The following is a 23,436-nucleotide window of genomic DNA, read 5'->3' as shown; positions in this document are numbered from 1 at the left end:
CGGACTCAGTCTAGCACCGCCACAGTCAAGGGGAGGGCTGATCCGCAGGCTTGGGGCACTGTCGAGGGGGTGGTCTGAGGCACACGAGCAGCCGAAGGGGCGACTACTTTTGCGGTCGGGTCCGCGGGCTGTGTCCGTCATGAAGCACGGCGTGGACACGGGCCCGGCAATGCTCCGGGCCGAATTGGCCACGCAGCCTTTCACCCACTGCAGAGCCTGGCTTTCGGACATCAACCTGTGATGCTGGCCGCCGTGGTGATGGCCGCAGCTCTGCAAGGTGCTTTGCAGCAGCGTGAGCAGAGGCCGTTCAGAGAGGAGGCGGAAGCTGCAGCAGAGAAGCAGGCTGCAAAGGGGCGGGTGACAGCCGCACAAGTCCAATAGGCCAAGAAGGAGAAGGAGCTGCCAAGGGGCACCGCATGAGGACCAGCGTGTGCCGCAACCGCATGTCATTCGAGGACCTGCAGGACTGGGCATGCAGACGGGGACTCCAGATGGGCAGAGGGACAGTGCGACACATATGCCAGATGATGGCACACCTAGCACTTCAGTGGTATGGGGGAGGACACCCGCTCCTGGTGACCGTAAAGCTGATGATCGTGATGAACTTCTATCCCACAGAGTTGTTCCAGTCACTGAGTGGGGGCCTGTCAGGGATTTTGCAGACATCGGTGCGCAGGTGCATCTGTGCCATCATGGATGTCCTATATGCCCAGGCAGCATCCAGTACCATGTGGACCATGCCCACCAGGATGCTCAGTCACGATGGACACTCCAGGGATCTCAGAGGCCATTGGAGCCTCCCTGTAGAGCCGTACCCTGGCATTCCCCTGGCACCTGGACAGCCTGGTACTGCTAGTGTCTAAGGGGAACTTCCCAGGTGCTTGGTTGGCACTGCCAATGGTGGTAAGAAGGAGCTTCATAAAGCTGAAGGGGGATCCTGAAAAGGGGAGGGGGTCCTGAAAGGGAGGTGGTGGGGCTGGAAAGGAGGAGCCCTCAGCGACCCCATAGAAGGGAGTGCTCACTTTGGGGTGTAATGCCCATAACTGCGGGGAGTGACATTGTCTGGTGATGGGGGGTGTGTGGGACCCACTAACTCACTTCGAGATCGAGGCACCCTTTCGAAATGGCAGCCTGAACTCTAAGGAGTGGGCCTCACCGGCGAGTTCACCTCTCCACTGCTGAAATGGACTAGACCGGGAAGAAATTCCCCAATACCACAAAAATGACCCAGTGTGGGTGAATCCAGGTCTGGATCTCACCCAAAACGCCGACAGGAAACAGCCTGCCATAGTCACCCAAAATGTCAGATCATTGATATGGACACACTGGGGGAGGCATCAAAGGTTTGACGGCTACAGAGGTAAGACATTTACCTTCATCAGGCATATCATTGAAATTGACATGTTAAAAGAGGGTTTCAAGGCTACAGAGGGAAGATTTGACACACGACCCCCGTCCTGAGAAGGACGCCTGACCTAAGCCCATCCAGCCCATCCCAAGACCCCTGACCTCCCACCTCCCCTGAAGGACCCTCCTCGGCCAACTCCAGGTAAGTGTAGAGAGAATAATCACACATTTGCTCGGTGTCCCTTTTGTCTGGTCGCCGCTTTTAGTGAATTGCGCCAGGGTGACTTCTCGCTGGAGAGCGGGTGAATACTGGGAGGACGCAGCATACAACTTTAATCTCACGAATGAGATTTAAATGAATGTGAATCAGTTCTGCTCAGGTTCCCACCCTTTCTGGGTGAGATCCTGATCATGCCAGCTGGAGCGGGATGGGAATATGGGAAACTGGGGCGTCATTCTCCGACCCCCCGCCGGGTCGGAGAATGGCCGTTGGCCGCCGTGAATCCCGCCCCCGCCCCCGCCGAAGTCTCCAGTACCGGAGGTTGGGCGGGGGCGGGAATCGGGCCGCGCCGGTTGGCGGGACCCCCCGCTCAATTCTCCGGCCCGGATGGGCCGAAGTCCCGCCCAGAAATTGCCTGTCCCGCCGGCGTAAATTAAACCTGGTATTTACTGGCGGGACAAGGCGGCGTGGGCGGGCTCCGGGGTCCTGGGGGGGGGGCGCGGGGCGATCTGACCCCGGGGGTGCCCCCACTGTGGCCTGGCCCGCGATCGGGGCCCACCGATCCGCGGGCGGGCCTGTGTCGTGGGGGCACTCTTTTCCTTCCGCCTCCGCCACGGCCTCCACCATGGCGGAGGCGGAAGAGACTCCCTCCACTGCACATGCGTGGGAAACTGTCAGCGGTCGCTGACGCTCCCGCGCATGTGCTGGGAAACTGTCAGCGGCCGCTGACGCTCCCGCGCATGCGCCGCATTTCTGCGCCAGCTGGCGGGGCAACAAACGCCATTTCCGCCAGCTGGCGGGGCGGAAATCCCTCTGGCGTCGGCCTAGCCCCTCAATGTTGGGGCTCGGCCCCCAAAGATGCGGAGCATTCCGTACCTTTGGGGCGGCGTGATGCCCGTCTGATTGGCGCCGATTTGGGCGCCAGTCGGCGGACATCGCGCCGTTGGGGGAGAATTTCGCCCCTGATTTCCACCCGAAGCAAATCCCATTTTGGGGCTTTCCCGCAATTCTCCCGCCATAGTGGGATTTGCGACGGGCGCAACATGGCTGGAGAATCACCCTCAATGTTTAATTTGACCTCCATTGTTAAAAGTCAACACTGCTGGATTTAGACCAATATAAACATTGCTTAAACTAATTAGTAAAATACACGGGGCCAGCATGGGAGTGTGGTGGGGGAGTTGGATTAGTCAATGTTTTTCATGATGGGCCTCAATTTGTGTACATTGCAGCTCAAACTACTGAACAATGGAGGTGATGAGACTCGCAGGGACTAATGGTAGCAATTGTATTTGATGTATTGTTCCATAGCAAAATTATGCAGTAGCAAAATACTCAAATCCTCTTAAAATAAACACCAGCATAGCGCTCCACTGATTGTACCTTGCTTTAATTCCTGCTGCTATCAGTCGTGGTACAACTGACCATTTAAATTAGAGCAAGAATATCATGCATTGTATTGCGGCTGAAGCCAACACTTTAGCAAATTCATTTCCAACCTACTGCTTTGAATAGATTTCCTTTCAAGATGTAAATCAATTGCAAAAACATGATCAAAAAGGTAGTAAACTCATGCAGAAAGTTGGGACACGAGGGATCTTGTATTGCAAGTGTTGCAGCACCATTCTTTAAAAAAAAACATAGAATTCCCATTTACAAGACAAAAAAAATAAAGAATTAGGGAGCTGTAATTCAAGGTCACTTTTAATAGCGGTTACAATGCATCATGCTTTCAATTTGCAAATATAGCGACAAACACAGTTTCCTCTTACCATTAGCGCTTTTCAGAAAAAGCTAAAATTTGATTGATGCTGGGATGAGTAGGTGCACAGAATATGGCGGTTGTAACCTTGTTGATTAATGCTCTTTAGGTAATTGGTTTAGAAAAATTACACTGTGAGCCTGTAGTGGTATTTATTGAACAACAATGTAATTTGGTATCACGTTGCCTCCTATTGATCGACATTGGTAACCTGCAGTTCGGAATGGTCAAACCAGGTTTAAACAGGTGTTTGACATGTTTAGAAAGATAGTACAAAAGTACTAGGAATTCCTTTCATTCGGGGCATTGCACTTCAAACTCAGTTCTCTTCCCTAGGAAATTATTGAGTTCACATTAAGCTGTGAGGTTAAGCTGGGATCTTGTGCTGCCAACGATTCCCACCTGAGATGATATTAAGGCACTGTATAAATGCAAACTTTTTCTGCGAGCAACACCCCGCTTAACGCACGCAAAGCTGGACATAGGCGGGGTTCTCCGGCCACATTCGTCCAGCGACTAGCGAATCCCGCCCGAGGTCAATGTAGTTCTCCATTGTACATGACTCGCCCCTGGCGTTCTTGCAGTGGTCGGGGCGGGAGAATCCAGCCCATAGATTTTCTTCCATTGAATCGCGCCCTCTTTCACAGCTCCACTTTGTAACCCTATTTTAAATTTTTACTAACTTGTATCTCTCTCATGCACAGGCACCTAATATTAGTCCAGTAAAGATTTTGTGCCTCCTTTGTTCAAATTTCCCAGATGAAGTGCAATTCATGGCATCACAGCACTGTGCAAAACTATCACTTTGGTGTAATTTCCTGGTGTTTTGTGGCAGTGGCAGGCATTGGCGCAGATGGATCGGAAAATGTGGAGAGCCATTGACGATTAACGGCTCTCGGAATTTTTGAGTCCCGCCCACAATACTCGCTGGTGTCAGGGTCAGAGAATCCCGCCCATTGCGTTGGTGATTGGGCTTAGGCATTTGAGTAAAGTGTGTGCTGAAATATAAAAAGAAACAATGACATTTTAAGTTATGTAATATGTGGAATTTTTGGACTATTTTGTTTTAATTTATTTTTTACTTTGGTCAATATACATTTCAGTTACAGGAAAAGCAATTGTGAGCGAATGAAAGTTTAGAAAGTATTTCAAGTATATTCTGAAAACTAAATAATCAAATGTCATAGGTATACACCATTATAAATGTGGGTAAATAAATCTACAATGGCAAATGTTGGCATGAGAAGTATAACAAAACCGCAACACAAAATCCAACTAGCAAAGGCACAAAATGCATGAAGATGTAAAACCTTTGATATATTGTGGGCAGACAGACAGGCAGGATCAAAGTATTCCTTCACATGAAACCAGGCTTAAATTTTTAGTTGGTGAAAGAAGGTTTAAATAAAAATGGGAAAATATCTTCCTTCGACGTGTTGAATGGGAGGGCTGGAAAATTCCAGCCTATGTTTGGATACCTGGAGATCCTGCTTTGATGGATGACATTTCTCCTTTCTCATCCTTCAAGAGTCAGCCTGGCTCACTCAGTAGCACATGTGTCAGAAAATGTCCATACTACCTAGAAGGACTGAGGAAATGCTGCTTAGTGGTGTTTCTTCTTGGACCATTGATGTCTCATCTGCTTAATTCCGTGATGTGGGTGTGAAAAACTGCATGGCAATATATGAAGAGAAGGAAGAAGTTCTGGCTGTGTCCTGATCCTCAGTAAATACCACCAAAAGCTGATTAGCCGCTCAATTATTTCACTTGCTATTTGTGGAATTAATGTATGCAAATTCACTGTTGCATTTGCAAACAAAAATCAGTGACCACACTTCAAAAGTAATTAACTGGTTGCAAAACACTTTGGATGTACTGAGACGATATTAAGGCACTCTATGAATGCAAACTTTTTCTTCTTTCTTTACTTTTCCAATGCTCGTAATATCCAAGTATGGTATGTGTAATATAATTTGTGTTTATTATTTCTTTGAGTGTGAAGTCAATTTATTATAAGAAGAGCCTGATCTTACTGGACTGTGAAATGATGTAGGTAATGTCTCCGGCATGGTTTTTCCCTGTGAAAATACTGGCCGATAATCAGAAAAGTGGATAGTGGGAACGCAGGTAACGCAGGTTTTACAAATGATTTTCAATTCCAGTGCAATCATTTTAATTGGCAATTTTGGATTATTTTAAAAATCGTTTTCACAGCTAGCAAAATAAGCACTCTTCTGTGACTAATCATCGAGCATCATTTCAACATTTTTTATCTAGTTATTGAATAGCAAACAAATACCGAGATGGGGGAAAATGTCTTTACCCAGGGGGTTGTGCATCTGTGGAATTCTCTGTGGAAGCTTAGCCACTGGCCTGGCTTCTCTGGCCATTTGCTGGTGGTGGGATCCTCTGTTCCCATCAGCTAGGCACCCCCACCCATGGGTTTCCTGGTGGTGTGGGGTGGCTTTAATGGGAAATCTCAATGACAATGGCGGGATCAGAGAATCCTGCTGTCGGCGAACTGCGTGCCACTTCCTGCCACCAAGAAATATGTGGCCAGCTTGGCAGTTAACTGTGAGTCACCATCAACTGGACCATTATCCATGGCAATACCTCTTCCAATCAAAGCCCACTTACCAATCTCTTTTCATACAGTAAAAAAATATGTTGGTCCCGCTGACATTAATATTTTTGTGCGAATTGTCCTAATGAATGCAGGATGAAAAGCTACAACAAAAATTCTCTTTATTCTTTTTTCAGCAATACTGAAGAAGGAAAGTCTTGAAATTCCGTTTATGAATATTTGCATACAAGTACATTTGGAACAGATCCTAAACAGACTTATGTTTTCATTAAAAAACATACATATAAATTCCTTACTAATGTGTTAACATTGGGACATAGTTTATTTTAAGATCCAAACCTTCAAAACTGAGGAACTCAATATCCATCAGAATCCTTTGACAAAAAAATAAAACGAGAGTCTGTGGAAGTGTTTTATTAGCACTTCACTCTATTCCAATGAATTGCTTTAAACTGAATTGGTGAAATATGGTTCCAGTGTTTAGTCCATAATACATTCTCGAATATAAACACCAAAAACCTTAATTTTGAAGAACTTTCATTCAATTATTCATATAACGCACAATTAATATGCTCCAAAATAGCTGTACCAAACTGCAAAAACCTTTCTCCTAGTTTTACAAAAGTTTTAAAAATCTAGCAATAATAATGCAGATTCAGATAATTTTGTGAATGAATATATTTCACCAGTGGTGTGCACACTGTCAGTTTAAACTTTTCTAAGTCTAACTGGAGGGAATACCTTAAGGGGGAAGAGACTTTTAGGATCCGATAAGGATTCAAAATTGTAACATTTTGAGGAGAGTTAGGTTGTGTTTTAGGCAAACGACTGGTCTTAAAACAACAGAGTGTTTTCTATTCAATTTACTTGGGCATTTAGGCATCATGTATGTACCTTAACTCAAAGCTCTATTCTATTATTGTTCTCCAGTGAATCTTACTGCAAGTAAAACTTTTATGTGCATAATACAACATATATTTTCACTGCTATCCAAAGTACCAAAATGAAATTGTTTCCAGTCTGCAGTGTCACTATATAAATGCGAAACCATATTTTTAAGCAAATTATTCATACTGATCAGGTGTTTAATCTCTGTATGATGCCTTCAGCAATAGTTGATAGCTGAATATTTCATTTCAGCTCTTAGCAAATTTTAGTCACATATTCACACAATATTAAATTTGAATTTTGTGGTATGATCAGAAAACATTAATCCTGAAGAAATGATCTGCCTCTCTTTTTCATCAACTCCCCTTGGTAAAATACAGCATCAAAATCTTTGTTGCAGATGCTATTGGCATCTTAATCATGAGAGCAGTAAATGATTCAGAGCTTCAATGGTTAAATCACACCTTAGATTTGTGGTGTTAGATTAACCTCCTGAAGCTTATTTATATTCATAAGATGAGCCATAACCAAATAAATTAATGTCATAGCTAACAGGCGGCAGAACAAACAGTAGTACTAATTTTACACATCTGCCTGGCTGCCTTGTGCGCTGCCCTCATTTAATTGATCCCACTGTGGGGGAGGGAAAGTGGAGAAAATGGGCTTCTTTGATTAAAACAAAATATATTCATGGGATGTGGGCACTGCTGGCTAGGCCACATGTAACGTCCATTCCTAATTGCTCTTGAGAAGGTGATGGTGAGCTGTCTTCTTGAACCTCTACAGCCCATGTGTTCTGGGAACATCCGCAGTGCTGTTTGGGGTATACGATTGTTGTTTCCTGTATTCATTCCTTTTTAGACTTCATGGGCGGCATTCTCCGACCCCCCGCCGGGTCGGAGAATGGCCGTTGGCCGCAGTGAATCCCGCCCCCGCCGAAGTCTCCGCTCCCGGAGATTGGGCGGGGGCGGGAATCCGGCCGCGCCAGTTGGCGGGACCCCCCGCTGGATTCTCCGGCCCGGATGGGCCGAAGTCCCGCACAGGAATTGCCTGTCCCGCCGACGTAAATCAAACCTGGTATTTACTGGCGGGACCAGGCGGCGTGGGCGGGCTCCGGGGTCCTGGGGGGGGCGCGGGGCGATCTGACCTCGGGGGGTGCCCCCACGGTGGCCTGGCCCGCGATCGGGGCCCACCGATCCGCGGGTGGGCCTGTGCCGTGGGGGCACTCTTTCCCTTCCGCCTCCGCTACGGCCTCCACCATGGCGGAGGCAGAAGAGACTCTCCCCACTGCGCATGCGCGGGAAACTGACAGCGGCCGCTGACGCTCCCGCGCATGCGCTGGGAAACTGACAGCGGCCGCTGATGCTCCCGCACATGCGCCGCATTTCCGCGCCAGCTGGCGGGGCAACAAACGCCATTTCCGCCAGCTGGCGGGGCGGAAATCCCTCCGGCGTCGGCCTAGCCCCTCAATGTTGGGGCTAGGCCGCCAAAGATGCGGAGACTTCCGCACCTTTTTGCCGGCGCGATGCCCGTCTGATTGGCGCCGGCTTTGGTGCCAGTCGGCGGGCATCCCGCCCATATTGGGTTTGATACAACTGAATAACTTTCCAGAGCTGTGGATCGGGAGTCACATGTAGGCCAGACCAGGTAAGGATGGTAGATTTCCTTCCCTAAGGAACAGTAGTGAACCAGATGTGTTTTCACAGCAATCAATATTTGTTTAGAGTCTCCTCTATATTTAGGAGACCGAACACAGTCTGGGAGACTGCTTTGCGGAGCACCTTCCCTCAGTCCACAAACATGACTCCAACCTCCCTGTCGCTTGCCATTTTAATTCACCAATTTGCTCTCATGCTCAAATTTCTGTCCTCTGCCTGTTACAATGTTCTAGTGGAGCCCAATGCAAGCTGGAGGATCAGCACCTCATCTTCTTCACAGATTTCTGGATTCAACATCAAATTCACCAACTTCGGACCACAAACTCTGCCAGAATTTTTCCAAAATGTTCTGTTTTTTTTCCCCGATTTCCAGCATCTGCAATATTTTGATATTATCCTTGGTTGCAACATGGCTCTTGTTTCACAAGTGCTGAACACATGTAGCGGAGAGGAGTTGTGAATCACACGTGGAATGGGTAGCTGTGTCATCAAGCAGCCACCCCCCCGGTTTGTCATGGTGGATTGAAGATGGCAGGTATACCTGACTGCTGCAGGAAAAAACATCATGGCTGCCGTCAGGACAGTGGGCATGATGATCTGCACTTGGTCGCACACCAACAGCATGTCCAGCGGGTGGAATCTTTTGTGGTTCCGGTACCTCTCTCCATTGGGATGCGGCGCAACAAGCCACATGTTTTACCATATCAATGAGAATCTCGCTAGCCTGGGAAAAAAAGTGTGCCCACTCCTCCTGCTTCTTTCTGATAAGAGAAGGAAATGAAGTCACTGCTATTGACATTTTGGGCCTCAATGGCCTACCAGATAGGGAGATGTCGGCAAGCTGAAAGAGATTGGTGATGTCACTGTCTCTAGCCTGAAAAATCCCACATTTAGAACTTCAGGGCCACAGTCACTTTGATGGGCGCTGGCAGCGCCAACCTCACCCAGCTCTGTGGCTGAGAATTTGGTTGGTGGAGGTGACACTGTTCAGTACCCACTTCCATACTGAAAAGTCCTGACTGTGGTGGCGATAGAAGTATTTTCTACAGACCCAGGTGGATAAGACCTTCCAATGAGTCCTCCTTATCCCTGTTGTCTGTGCTCCAACCCCCTGTGCTGCTGTGGCCTAAGAGGAACTGCCAGTATAGCCCCCATGGGTGAGAGGAAGCTTCCTCTGCAGAGGCCTTCAAACGCCTCTGGATACCTTGCAAAGTTCCAGCGCCACACTCTTCTGACTCATTTAACTTTGATCTTGCAACAACAGCGTACAGATCCCCTACTGGCACAGTAGTTAAAAAAAGAAAGTCATAGGCATCTTGCCTGAATGTCGCATTCTGGTGCTTTTAAATGGCACCAATGGATGGGATCGGGAGAGGAGAGTCCCTTGTATAGCTAAATACATATTTAGCTGTGCATATTTAAGCAAATTTGTTAATAGGACTAATAAGATCCAAAATGACAACTCTGCATGTTTTTGGCACATGCATGAAAAACATGCATTATCGCCTTCCTAACAGGGAGTTTGGTGCCTCTCCCATGATGTAACTGCCATAATTGGACCTTTTGCATTTTGTTCATTGCCAGGCTCCCATTGTATTACAAACAACAATGCAACAGAGCCATATTTTGCAGCCAGTTAGTTTTAGTATATAGATTCAGGGATAAATGTTGGCCAAGGCATTGAATGAATTTCCCTGCTCTTTTTCATAAAGTCCATGCCATCACCAAACACATCTTACCCTCACCTCCCCTGTCAGAATTCTGAAGGGATTGTTCCACTCCTCTATCACCTCCAACACCTCATCCCCTTTTCAAGACACCTTTCTATGCAATCGCAGGAGGTATTGAGGGCAGATGTATTGTATTGGAGATGTCAGCGATTCACCATATTACGTAATCATAGAATCCCTACAGTGAAGAAGGACGCCATTCGGCTCATCGAGGCTGCCCCAATCCTCTGAAAGAGCACCCTACCGAGGCCCACTCCCTGCCCTATCCCTGTAACCCAACTAACTTCGGACACGAAAGGACAATTTTCGCATGGCCGATCGTCCTAATATTCACATCTTTGGACTGAGAGGAAAACAGCGCACCTGGAGGAAACCTACGCAGACAGGGGGGGAATGTGCAAACTCCACAAAGTGTCACCCGAGGTCAGATTTGAACATAGGTCCCTGACGCTGTGAGGCAGCAGTGCTAACCACTGTGCCGCCAAGTAATGACTTGGATGAAGTAGAGAGTTGTATATCTAAGTTTTCCCACGATACAAAGTTAGGAGACATAATTGGATGTGTAGATGGGAGCAGGACGTTACAAAGGAACATTGAGTATGTGAGTGGGCAAAATGTAAGGAAAAATTTCTTAATGATGAGCTACAAAGAACTACGAAGGAACAAAAGGATTTAGGCATTCAGGTAAACAAATCATGAGAACTAGTGTACAGGTACAAAAAGTATTCAATAAAGCAAATGGAATGGCAGGCTTTATTTCAAGGAGATTGGAACACAGAAGTGAGAAAATGATGCTTCCGTTATACAGAGCCTTTGACGGACCTTATCTGGTGTGTACTGTGTTCTGTCTTGGATCCATATCTCAGCAAGGATACACTGGCCTTGGAGAGCATACAGTGTTGATTCACCAGAACTAGACCATGGTTAAAAGATTTTAATTTACAAGAGTGAGTTGTCCAAACTTGGAGTTGAGGAACAGATTATTCAACTTCCACTTGAACAGCACAGCAAGAGCAGAGAGAGGTGAATGGCCCACTCCTAATTCTAACTTGATATGTTCATCCTATGCTCCCAATGTTGCACTCAGCTGTCTTGAATTATGTTCGCGTAATATTTACCAAATCAAATAACATATACAGCAATTAATGTGTTGAAGGTTTCTGATGATGCTGCACCTTTAAATTCAGCAAATCTTAGGCTCTACTATGGTATACAAGTCGAGTATACTCTGTTCAAAACACGTGGAGCTGATTGCATTTTAGATTGCAGATCATTTTGGTTTGTGGTTACCACATATAAATTTACGTGAGAGTGCCCTAAGACCATAAGACATAGGAGCAGAATTAGGCCACTTGGCCCATCGAGTCTGCTCTGTCATTCAATCATGGCTGATAGGTTTCTCATCCTCCATTCTCCTGCCTTCTCCCCACAACCCCTGATCCCCTTATTAATCAAGAGAAAATTCAAATTTCACCATCTGCCATGGCGGTATTTGAACCCAGGTCCCGAGAGCATGACTCTGGGTCTTGCGATTACTAGTCCAGTAACAATACCAGGCTAGATGTGGGGGGAATGTTCTGACCCCTCCAGCTGATGAGGTTTTCCAATCCCGCCAAAGTCAATGGTCTCTTGAGCACCGCGTTGGGTGTGTAAAATTCCATTCATTGTCGAAAGTAAACAAAATGGCAAGGAAACTAAGATGTACCATTGAATAATAAATACAGGCAGAATGACGACGGGAAGGCTGATGGTGAACGTAATTTAGATTTATTTATAAGCATTTACAAGGGTCTGCATAATGCAGCGTCTCAGTCCAATCCCAGTTGGGAGGACTTATCTCACCAGGTCCTGATCTGGGCCTGTTTTTAACCTTTGCTCATAACGATCCCCAGGTGGTTGGCCTCCGTCCCCTACCTGGGGAGCTCGTACTCCACGAGTCCCAAGGGGAGATCAATGAAGCCTTCCCTGTGGTCCTCATGGGGGTCATGACAACAGGGTACCTGTAATAAGTGTTTTTTGGCATGTTCACCACAAAAGCTGCAAGGTAAACAATGCAAGCAAAACAGCTAGACTTCCTGTGCTAAAGGTCGATGAGGCTCAAACGAAGTACAGATTTTGGATGTGTTTGGTTTTTGGATTTACAGATGAAGAATACTAGACCTGTATATACTTTCAATTAACTGGAACTTTGTATCTCACTGACAATGGTTTACTGTTGGCATTCAAGTCATGTTGTCAAGGTCATTGTGTCTACATTCAGCCACAGAAAGAAAGAACTGAGAGTGATTGAATGCAGTATAACCTGCATGAAATTACATTATCAGCTTTCTTCACTGAAGGTTTTAGGTAATTAATTATTTTTCTTTAAATGTTCTTTAGCATTTCAAACTGTGAGGTTGCAATTTGTTGGCTCATTGAAGAGATTATTTAAATAAATAATCCATCTAGAAAGATTAGCAATGTTATCAGAAAATAAAACAGTTGGTTGTAATATGTAGATCCGTGTGAAATGTGCAGTTTGATTTAAGCAGAGCATTGTGTCCATTGCTGCTATTGATACTATGAACTACAAACGTGTAATTCTATCATTAAATGTTAATATTGCAACAGAGCTACTTGGGTAACCTTTATTGAAAGTAATCAACTGCTTTCTGTTTAATCTTAGAGCTACATTATGGCATGGAAATTAGTCTGTTTTAGGCTCAGGTTCAGCATGCGCGTTTAGTGCGCACTTGAAACAAGAGGCCTGAGGATTGATTGAAAGTGGCCCTCAAGGTCCATCAGCATATTTGATATGAGCTGCCAGCACCAATCAAACTGCCATAGGCTTCTTGCCTAAGCAAAGACATCAGTGATATGCTGCTGCTTTGCCAGCTGTGCCCCTCAAGTAAGCTCAAGGATATTGCAGTAAGTTATGGGTGGGGAGATGGGAGCGAAATTAACTCTTGGGGAGATGGAGGAGCACTCTTGCTAACTGAGCTCCCGAGGATAGGTTTTTCAAACATTTTTTAAACTTATCTGAAGTTGGCAACTGTGGGGATTGCTAACAAATCCAGATCCCTAAATAAAGGGCCCAGTGAATTTGGCAGCTGGGCTAATCCCTGTGTAGATTGGCTGCAGTGTCTCTGCTAAATTGGTATGTTTTGTGCCATTATGTACCTGAGAAAAAAGCACATTGCACACAAAATTCTACTTCTATGTTTAAATATCTACTTGGATGTATTTACTTTCAATCCTGTGCAGACAATTAAAGAAACATATCATGAATTTAGGCAGGAGGATTATATGTAACTATTTTTCTCTTTGTGGGCACTAGAAAAATGAATTTGGAGGTAAACCTGATGTTTGAGAAAAATGTTAATAATGTTTTCTCATCTACTTGCATAGTGTAGTGTTCTTCATGTACATTTGTACACAGCATCATTCTGCAGTTTAAACTTTGTGCATGCATTAATTAAAAGCTTTATCAGCCACTCCACCTGCATCCACTCCAATTTCATGGATGAATTGTGAAATTTAATAAGACCTGTTTGAACCAAGTCTTAAGTATTTGCTGTAACACTGATATGTGGAAGAATATTGAAAAACTAAGGCATGGACAGGAAATGGAGGAAAATGAGTTATCTTCAAGTATGGAAGCATCAGTCCAATACCTCCAGAAATAAAAGTTCTTCAAGCAAAGCCTTGGATGCTGTTTGTCGATTTGGAAAACAAGTTTTCTGCTGATCCAGAATCCGGTGACAGTAAAAAGATTGTTACTGTCTCCTATTCTTTTGCAATTTCTTCTATTAACTCTCATATCTCACAGCCAATTGTGGAATTAACACATCTCATTGTTTAAAGATGGGGTTTCATATCTGGAGACTGTCAGTTTCCAGACTGCCTGTCTCCATGTTTCATATTGGACAAAAGGATGGATTGAAGCTCAATGGCCACTATCAACTTCCCATTGTCTCATGATGGCCTCTCCCATCCAAACCAGACTGAGTGGCCTCATAAGTGTTAGACCAGCAGTCACATGATTAATTCTGGATTCAGTGGCTGCAGCTTATTACCCCAACACTCAGCAGACTCATTAGAACCGTCAGTCATCAGACAGTCTGCGAACCAGACCCTGAAACTTACTGCAATGCATCAAGTAGCCAAAGTACTTAATCTGCTCCAGTTTCAAAGTTTGCCTGATAACTAATCTCCTAGATATTTTACTACAGGAAATCTTGCAACCTCATGTGAGTCCTTTTCTTTAAAAGGCCATTGCTTAAAATTTAAATATCCAAACTTAATCAAAAGGTGTGGGCCTGCCATGTGCGAGAGCAGACATCGTAAATCAGAGACTGAATTAACTGTAATTGGTAAAAGTTCACTAAACCTAAGTTTCACCATGCCGATGTAATTGGTAAAAGTTCACTACCGTGGGCAGCATGGTAGCACAGTGGTTAGCACTGTGGCTTCACAGCGCCAGGGTCCCAGGTTCAATTCCCCGCTGGGTCGCTGTCTGTGCGGAGTCTGCACTCTCTCCCTGTGTCTGTGTGGGTTTCCTCCGGGTGCTCCAGTTTCCTCCCACAGTCCAAAGACGTGCAGGTTAGGTGGATTGGACATGCTAAGTTGCTCTTAGTGTCCAAAAAGGTTGGGAAGGGTTATTGGGTTACGGGGATAGGGTGAAAGTGAGGGCTTAAAGTGGATCGGTGCAGACTCGATGGGCTGAATGGGCACCTTCTGCACTGTATGTTCTCTGTCTGTATTCTGTGTGTATGTGTGTACTCGTGAAATCTTGCTGCTGAATTATTTAATTGGAATAAAAAGGAAAATACATTCTGTCCTTGACACTTATAATGGTTCATTGGTGTATAAATTAAGTTTCGGCTTGTTTGCTTTTGGTACCAGATCAGGGGTGTGATTCAAAGGGAAAAAAACAGAGACCCTTTTGGGCATGTATAGCAGGGTGTTTCTCCGCATCTGCAGCACCGAGAACGATTCCGCTATCAAACTGGACTGTTATTTTTGGCCTCAGCGAGGAACTCCCCACCGAAGCCACACTTACTTTGATTCCTGCACTGAAAAACTCAGTTCGTCAGTGCAGGAAGAGATCGGGATGCCATTTTTAAATGCCGTCCCAATCTCTGAACTGCCCACTGTGACCTCCGGACCCTCCCAACACCCACCTACCTGTCAGGGGTCCTCGAGCCCCCCTTGCCCCACCTCATAAGAGCAGGGCACCCCTGGGCCCGACCCCCAACACGGGCAACCTGGCATCTTGGCACTACCAGCCTCGCACCTTGGCAGTGCCCCTGACAGGGTGCCCAGATCGCAGTGCCAGGGTGCCAGAATCAAGGTGCCTGGGTGGCAGCAGGAGTGCCAGGGCACCACTGTGCCCAGAGCCCTACCACTCGAGGGCCTCCGATGACCTGCAAGCCCCCCCCCCCCCCAGGTGCTGTTACGCCTGGTCCACGTTTGTGTGGACCTGTGCCAAATGGTGCCATGGCGAGATCTCTCCAGCACGGGCACTCATTCCCAGACCTCGGGAGAATGCTGTGCCAACATATTCACATGAGCCTAACAGCTCGTGCAAATGTGTAAATCTGGATCACGCCCCGTGAGGGCGAGATCCAGACACAACATCTTGTGAGGTATCATTAAATTTCACGAGGCGTTCCAAGCATCACAAATCTCATGAGAGGCGTCGTACAAGATTTAACGACCTAGTTGCATCACCAATTCGGCCATGATGAGGTTATTCGATTGCCCTGTTATCTATTTTTCTAACAAGGAAACAAATGTTTCTGCCATAATTGGGGTTTCCAGTAATACTTGCAGTTTCCAAACAATTTCAAGGCTTAATTTGAAAATTAGATATCCCGTAAGTGTTAAAGGGATTACTGATGCAAGAAAACTGTTCGTGTTCTGGACTTTTACAAGCAAATATTTCCAAGGCTTAACTTGGAAATATTGGCTTGTAACTTCCTGCACCAGTCGCGACTAAAGCCCCTAGTGCGCTGCACATACGCGGCGTGATGACCCGGAAGTGTGGCCGTTCAGGGATGTGCGCTGGAAGCGCGCGGCGTTTAAAGTCCCGGCCATTTTTTTATGACTGCTTGAAGCCCTGAATGAATGAAAAATCCAGCCACAGTGCTAACTTGGGCCACTTACCTGGGTATTTGGTGAGTTTTTACACCTTTTTATTTGCACAGAGATTTTTCAGCCTAACACAGGCAGGAGACATTTTTTTGGTAGGTTAATGTTTTATGTTAATAGTGTTCAGCATTTATAAACATGTTTAAAATGCAAATAAAATGAAGATAGATATATTTTAAATTGTTTTAAACTTTGGTTTATCAGGAGGCTGTTCATTCTATTAAAAGGATACTTTACTGTATAAAGTGAGTTTGGAGTCTCAGAAAGTGAAAGAAAGATTTTTTTAAACTTTGGTTTGTCATGAGGATGTTAATTCCATTACAGGAACTATAATGGATAGAATGCGGTGATCACTCACTGACGGATATGATTGTCCACCGAAGATACTCCGTGTTACTGATAACAGGTTCTGTGGATCCTTGTGTGACTGATGAGCCCAATCCTAGAGCCACATCTTCAATCACTCACTTGGCAGGAGTTTCCAAAAGGTGGGATTGGTTCTTGGATGCTAAGTCACAGGTATTCCTTTTTCAGGCTTTTTTCTGGGCCTCCTCGTGCCTTCGAGTATTCGCGAAGAATTGTGACCCATCAATCAGAAGGTTCTTCCAAGTAGGTCTTTTCTGAGCAGAGGACTCCTAGGCACTGACGCCAATGTTCCATTTCTTGAGGTAAGCCTACAAGGTGTCTTTGAAGAGCTTCCTTTGTCCTCCTTTTGTTCGGGATCCTTCCTTGAGCTTGGTGAAGAAGATTTGCTTTGGCAGCTGGGACTCTGACATCCTAAACATGTGGGAGGCCCAGCAGAGTTGGTTTTGGATGATCATGGCCTCGATACTGGCACTATTGACTCTTTCAAGGACACTAATACTAGCATGCTTATCCCCCCAGCTGATTCAGAGCTAAAATACATTTGGATTTAACAAGGTATTTTAAGAGAGTTGTTTACCAGTCTCCCTGACATAATGTTCATCGTTAGAAGCCTCAGTGATTACTTCAAATGGTTTAACAAAGTTTAATGCCTTAGTTGATACATGCAAGCCTCCTGTAAGCTAATGTGAACTATCTCTCTGACAGGTGGTTTGCAGCGAATCAATCACCCACCCCTCAGAGTGTACTGCCAAAGGACATCCCAAAATGATGTCAGAGGAGATGTGTGCCAGGACACCGCTTCAGCAGCTGCTGCTGTTGGATGTTGAACTTGTCAATTAACAATGGTCAAAACCCTCCCCTTCCCCTCTTCCCTCCCTCCTTCTCCTCTTTCCTCCCCCCCCCTTCGCTCCCCCTAACCTCCCTCTCCTTTACAAATAGACGGAACTGTTGTGTTTAAGGAAGAAAATATATTTTATGGGAAGAAATTTGTAAAAGTTGAGGTAGTTTTGTGTCACTGTTCAGCTGATAAACTTAAACGTTAAGTTAATTGTTAACTGGTTTCAAAGCTTTGTATTTATAAAATCATTTTTGTGAATAAATGCTTCACCTTAAACTTTACAAGCTTCTGCAAATGTCTAGACCCTTGAAGGAGAAGAGGAGCTGTGTTTTCACCCTCACTCTACTGCTGGTTGCCTGCTGTCTCTGTGAATCTTACAAACTGAAGGAAAAGAAAGTATGAAGGCCTAACCTTGAGAAAGAGACTAACTGGAAGACATCCATCTGAATCAGAGATCCTTACCCGTTTATTTTATTGAAAATGCTTTCCCTCCCAACCACCCATTTTCCCTCTGTGTTGTTTATCTGTGTGCATGTGTGTATGCGTAGAAAGAGTTGGGCAGTTTGAAGAAATCAGGTTGGGAAATCAGGGGTGAAATTCTCCGTTATCGGCGGAAAGTCCGCCGATCGGCGCAAAAAACGGCGCAAATCCGACTTGCGTCACGTCGGAAAAATGGGTCGAAAGTCTCCGGCCCGAAATGGGCTAGCAGCGATGTAACGGGATCCGCGCTTGCGCAGTGGTTCACGCCGTGCAGCGTCATACGCGCCGCACGGCGTGACGGCTCATAAGGCCGCGCTGCTCCCCCCCACCCGACCGGAACACCCGACTGGATGGCTGGCCGCCGCTCAGCCCCGAGGTTCGAGTCACGGGATGTGGAGGCGCTCCTGGACGCGGTGGAGCAGAGGAGGGACGCCCTGTATCCCTGGAATGGCCGCAGAGTTGCCCCACGCCACAGCCGGCGTCTGTGGAGGGAAGTGGCAGTGGCCGTCACCGCTGCGGCCCTGACACCACGGACAGGCACCTAGTGCCACAAGAAGGTGAACGACCTCGTCAGAGCAGGCAGGGTGAGCCTCCCCATATCCCCCCTCCCCCATATCCCCCCTCCCCCATATCCCCCTTCCTCCATATCCCCCCTTACCCCATATCCCCCCGTCCCCCATATCCCTCCTCCCCCATATCCCCCCTCCCCCATATCCCCCCTTCCGCCATTACCCCCCTCCCCCATATCCCCCATATCGCCCCTCCCCATATCCCCCATATTCCCCCTCCCCATATCCCCCCTCCCCCATATCCCCCCTCCCCCATATCCCCCCTCCCCCATATCCCCCATCCCCATATCCCCCTTCCCCCATATCCCCCATATCCCCCCTCCCCAAATCCCCCATATCCCCTCTCCCCCATATCCGTCCCTCCCCCATATCCCCCTCCCCATATCCTCCACTCCCTCATATCCCCCTCCCCCATATCCCCCCTTCCCCCATATCCCCCCTCCACCATATACCACCTCCCCCATATCCCCCCTCCCCATAACCCCCTCCCCCATATCCCCCATCCCCATATCCCCCCTCCCCCATATCCCCCTTCCCCCATATCCCCCCTCCCCCATATCCCCACTTCCCCCATATCCCCCCTCCCCCTCCCCCATATCCCCCCTCCCCCATATCCCCCCCTCCCCCATATCCCCCCTCCCCCATATCCCCCCTCCCCATATCCCCCATTTCCCCAACTGAATCCAGCCCTAACCTTAACCTCTGCAATGCAAGCGCAACCGATGGCGTGCATTCATATACCTGCCTAACAGTGTTGCCTTTTACCCCTGCCACCCCCCCCCCCCCACAGGATAAGCGCGCACACAACAATAGGGAGCATGTGAGGACTGGAGGAGAACCCGCTGATGAGAGGCCACTGACCGAACACGAGGAAAGGGCCCTGGAACTGGCTGGCGGACCTGACGTCCGGGAGGTTGCTGATGCAGAGGTTGGGGGCGTACTAGCAAGTGAGCCACCGACAGCCCGTCCCCATATCCCCCCTCCCCTATATCCCCCTCCCCCATATCACCTGATCACTGCCTGATGTCTAACCATGCATGCTTCATTGTGTATCGCAGGACCAAACGTCCAGGCACCCATCCCCACAGATGCAGACCGCCCGCAGGATGCCCCTCGGAGACCACGGGAGACGGAGAGACACGGACCCTCCAGCATGCGACGCCCGCAGGATGCCCCTCGCACACCACGGGAGACGGAGAGACCCGGACCCTCCAGCATGCGACGCCCGCAGGATGCCCCTCGGAGGCCACGGGAGACGGAGAGACACGGACCCTCCAGCATGCGACGCCCGCAGGATGCCCCTCGCACACCACGGGAAACGGAGAGACCCGGACCCTCCAGCATGCGACGCCCGCAGGATGCCCCTCGGAGGCCACGGGAGACGGAGAGACCCGGACCCTCCAGCAAGCGACGCCCGCAGGATGCCCCTCGCACACCACGGGAGACAGAGAGACCTAGAGCAACAGGGAGACGACGCCCCCGTCACGTGCGGGAGCGACCACCTAGCGACGAGGGGGGCAGCCACAGGCCCCCGTCACATCCGAGCCAGGACACCACTACCCAGGACACCACTACCCAGGACACCACTACCCAGGACACCACTACCCGGGACAGCACAGCCCAGGACACCCCTACCCGGGACAGCACTACCCAGGAAGACGAAATACCGGACAGTGACTCAGAGTGGATGGGTGGAGACGAACCCCCACCCCAAAGTGCCATGGACTCAGAGTGGGACGAAGAGCACGACACAACACCACTGCTGTCACCAACACCCTCCACCATCGCAGAAACACTCACCTCGGTTGGGCACTTTAGTGATGAGGCGTCTGGTACACTCACTGGTGCGCACAACACAGCCGTCCCGGTACAGCAGGTGGAGGTAGGAGCAGCAGAGGGGCTGGGCGGTCAGAGGGCAGCCCAGCCCAAGCGAACATCTGCCGCCCAGATGGATCCCGGGTTCCTGGAGTTACCACACCCACACATAGATCCGATGCAACCACCGACCCGGAGACGAGCGAAGAGGGTGACGGGCGGCTTGCGGCGGCTGCAGTCGCAGGTGGAGGAGTCCACCCGCGTCCAGGAGCTGGGAGTGGTGCCAGTCATGCGTGCCACCCAGGCTGACACCGCACGGGTGGCGTCCGCGGTGGAGGCAATGGGTGCGACGGTGTCAGACATGGGGAACGGTTTGCGAGGCCTGGGGCTTTCCGTGCAGGCAGCGTCTGTTGCCCAGGACATGGCTGCCCTCTCACAGGAGGCCATGAGCCAGTGCCAGCGCCAGATGGCAGAGGCGCTCAACGCCATAGCCCAGTCTCTGCAGGCCATGGCCCAGTCTCAGCAGACCATGGCCCAGTCTCTGCAGGCCATCGCTGAGGGCATCGGCGTCAGTGGCCATGTGCGAGCCGGCGTCGCACTGTCACAGACAGGGTTTGCCAACCCCCTGGGCTCCATGGCTGCAAACCTGCAGACCCCTGTCGCTACCAGCACGGGCCTCCAGGACTGGCAGCGCCAGATGTTGGGGGCGCGTCGGATGGCCAGTCCGTTCGCATCCCCCACCCATGTAGAGGCCTGGGGGCCATCGGGCACCCCGAGGGAGGAGGAGGTGGTGTGGTCCGTCCCGGCCCCCTCTGTAGGGGAGGTCCCGGTACACCACGACACCTCGGACTCCCCCCCTTCCGTCCCAGGTGCATCGGGTGGGCAACGGGCAGGACAGGCTGGCAGCTCGCCATCCCAGTCGCCCGGGCCGCAGCCTGGCCCATCTAGGCCAGGACGCCCCAGGAAACGGCCGCCAAAGGGATCCAGTGTCAGAGGACAGGAATCACAGGAGTCCACCTCCAGTTCTGCTGTACCGTCTGGGGAACCACGTAGACGTAGTCAAAGGGCCCGTAAGGCCAAACAATTAGACACTGAGTAAGTTGGCACGGGTGCAGGGCACAGATGAGTTTTAGGGGCTAGGGCACGTGCATGAACTCCTTTGGTTATTAAAGTCAATGTTACACCTACAGAAGCTGCCTTTGTGCTCTGTCCAAAGCGTGCGGGGGTGTCATGTACGTTGAGCGCAAGTGTGTGTGTGAGGGGTGGTCTTACCTCAGCCCCAGGTGAGTCTGCCCCCTTCCCCCTGGGCCGCCATCAACATCCCCCGGGCAGAGGACGGGACCGTGCGCTGCAGTGTCACAGCCGCATGCAGGGATGGTCCGGGTGGATGGTGGTACTGTGGCCATGGGTCAGGCATAGTCCAACGATGTGGAGCCAGGAGCTCACCGCAGGGCGGGTTGTCATCATCCTCCATGGCCTGCAATAGACACGCGTCCACCCGCAACTGTGTGAGCCCGGCCCGTTGTGCCGCAGGTGGATCGGCAATGGGGGGGGTGGTGTGCATGCGGGTGGGGTGTGTGGGGTTGGGGAGGGGGGTGAGGGTGCTGGGTGGGTGGATGGGTGGGGGGTGTGGGTGGTCGGCTGTTGCCATGGTGTGCGGTCTGTGGCCATACTACCCGATTCCCACGCCCATCTAGTCAGTGAAGCGGGCGGCTATCGGTCTGTCCCGTGCCGTCTGGGCCAGCCGGTAACGGTGGACAGCCACCCGCCTGTGTCTACCCCGTCTGCCCTGACCATTACCCCCATACCCCTCATCTGGGGAGGACTGCGCCTCTTCCTGCTGCTCCTCCACTCCGCCCTCCTCTGCCTCCGGCACATCGCCCCTCTGCTGGGCTATGTTGTGCAGGACGCAGCACACCACAATGATGCAGCCGACCCTATCTGACCGATACTGGAGGGCGCCCCCAGAGAGGTCCAGGCACCTGAAACGCATCTTCAGCACGCCAAAGCACCTCTCTATCACTCCCCTTGTCGCTACATGGGCATCATTGTAGCGGTTCTCCGCCTCTTTGCGTGGCCTCCGTATAGGCGTCATCAGCCACGATTGCAATGGGTAGCCTCTGTCGCCCAGCAACCAGCTCCTTAGCCGGGGATGGCGTCCCTTGTACATGCCGGGGATGGATGACCGCGACAACACGTATGAGTGGTGTACACTGCCTGGGTAACGGGCGCAGACGTGCAGGATCATCATGCGGTGATCGCAGACCACCCGTATGTTCATCGAATAGGTCCCCTTCCTATTGGAGAACACAGCCCTGTTATCTGCAGGTGGCCGCACGGCGACGTGCATCCCATCGATCGCGCCCTGGACCATAGGGAACCCGGTCACGGCAGAGAAGCCCACGGCCCAGGCATTTTGGCTGGCCCGGTCCACGGGGAAGCGGATGTAGCGGTGCGCCATGGCATATAGGGCGTCTGTCACTGCCTGGATGCACCGATGCACCGATGTCTGCGATATGCCGGACAGGTCCCCACTCGGTGCCTGGAATGACCCCGTTGCATAAAAGTTCAGGGCCACCGTAACCTTGACGGACACGGGGAGAGGGTGTCCCCCGCCAGTGCCACGCGGTGACAGGTGTGCCAGCAGGTGGCAGATGTGTGCCATCGTTTCCCGCCTCATCCGGAGTCTCCTCCTGCATTCCCGGTCCGTGAGGTCCTGGTATGACTGCCGGGGCCGGTACACACGGGGCGCCCTCGGGTGCCTCCATTGCCGTGGGGCCGCGACGTCCTCCTCCCCCTCCTCGTCCTGTCGGTCAGGTGTCCCTCCAGCCTGGGCAGCTGCCGCCTGTCCCTCTGCGGCAGCCTGAGCCGCCTCTCTGGCACGCTCCTCCTCCTCCTCCTCCTCCTCATCCAGGGCAACATAGACATTAGCGGCTGCCGCCACGGCGGTCAACATCGCTGGATGGTCTGAAAACATGACGGCCTGATGGGGGGGGAGGGGAACGATGACATGTCATCATTGCCCATATCCCCTCCTCCCCCCAGCC

At 49.8% G+C, this 23,436-nt stretch overlaps 1 long non-coding RNA gene across 1 annotated transcript in view; it reads right to left on the bottom strand.

Moving 5' to 3' along the window:
* Positions 1-3,253: 3,253 nt before the first annotated feature.
* Positions 3,254-23,436, bottom strand: part of LOC140430588 (uncharacterized) — a 92,402-nt gene continuing 72,219 nt past the window's right edge. The window contains exon 3 of the long non-coding RNA XR_011949463.1: positions 3,254-4,327. This is a non-coding gene — a long non-coding RNA (uncharacterized lncRNA). The remainder of the gene's footprint in view (positions 4,328-23,436) is intronic.

This window comes from Scyliorhinus torazame, chromosome 10 (assembly GCF_047496885.1).
Source record: "Scyliorhinus torazame isolate Kashiwa2021f chromosome 10, sScyTor2.1, whole genome shotgun sequence".
NCBI lineage: Eukaryota > Metazoa > Chordata > Chondrichthyes > Carcharhiniformes > Scyliorhinidae > Scyliorhinus > Scyliorhinus torazame.
The sequence above is the reverse complement of the archived record's forward strand: the minus strand, read 5'-3'. Positions and strand labels throughout refer to the sequence as shown.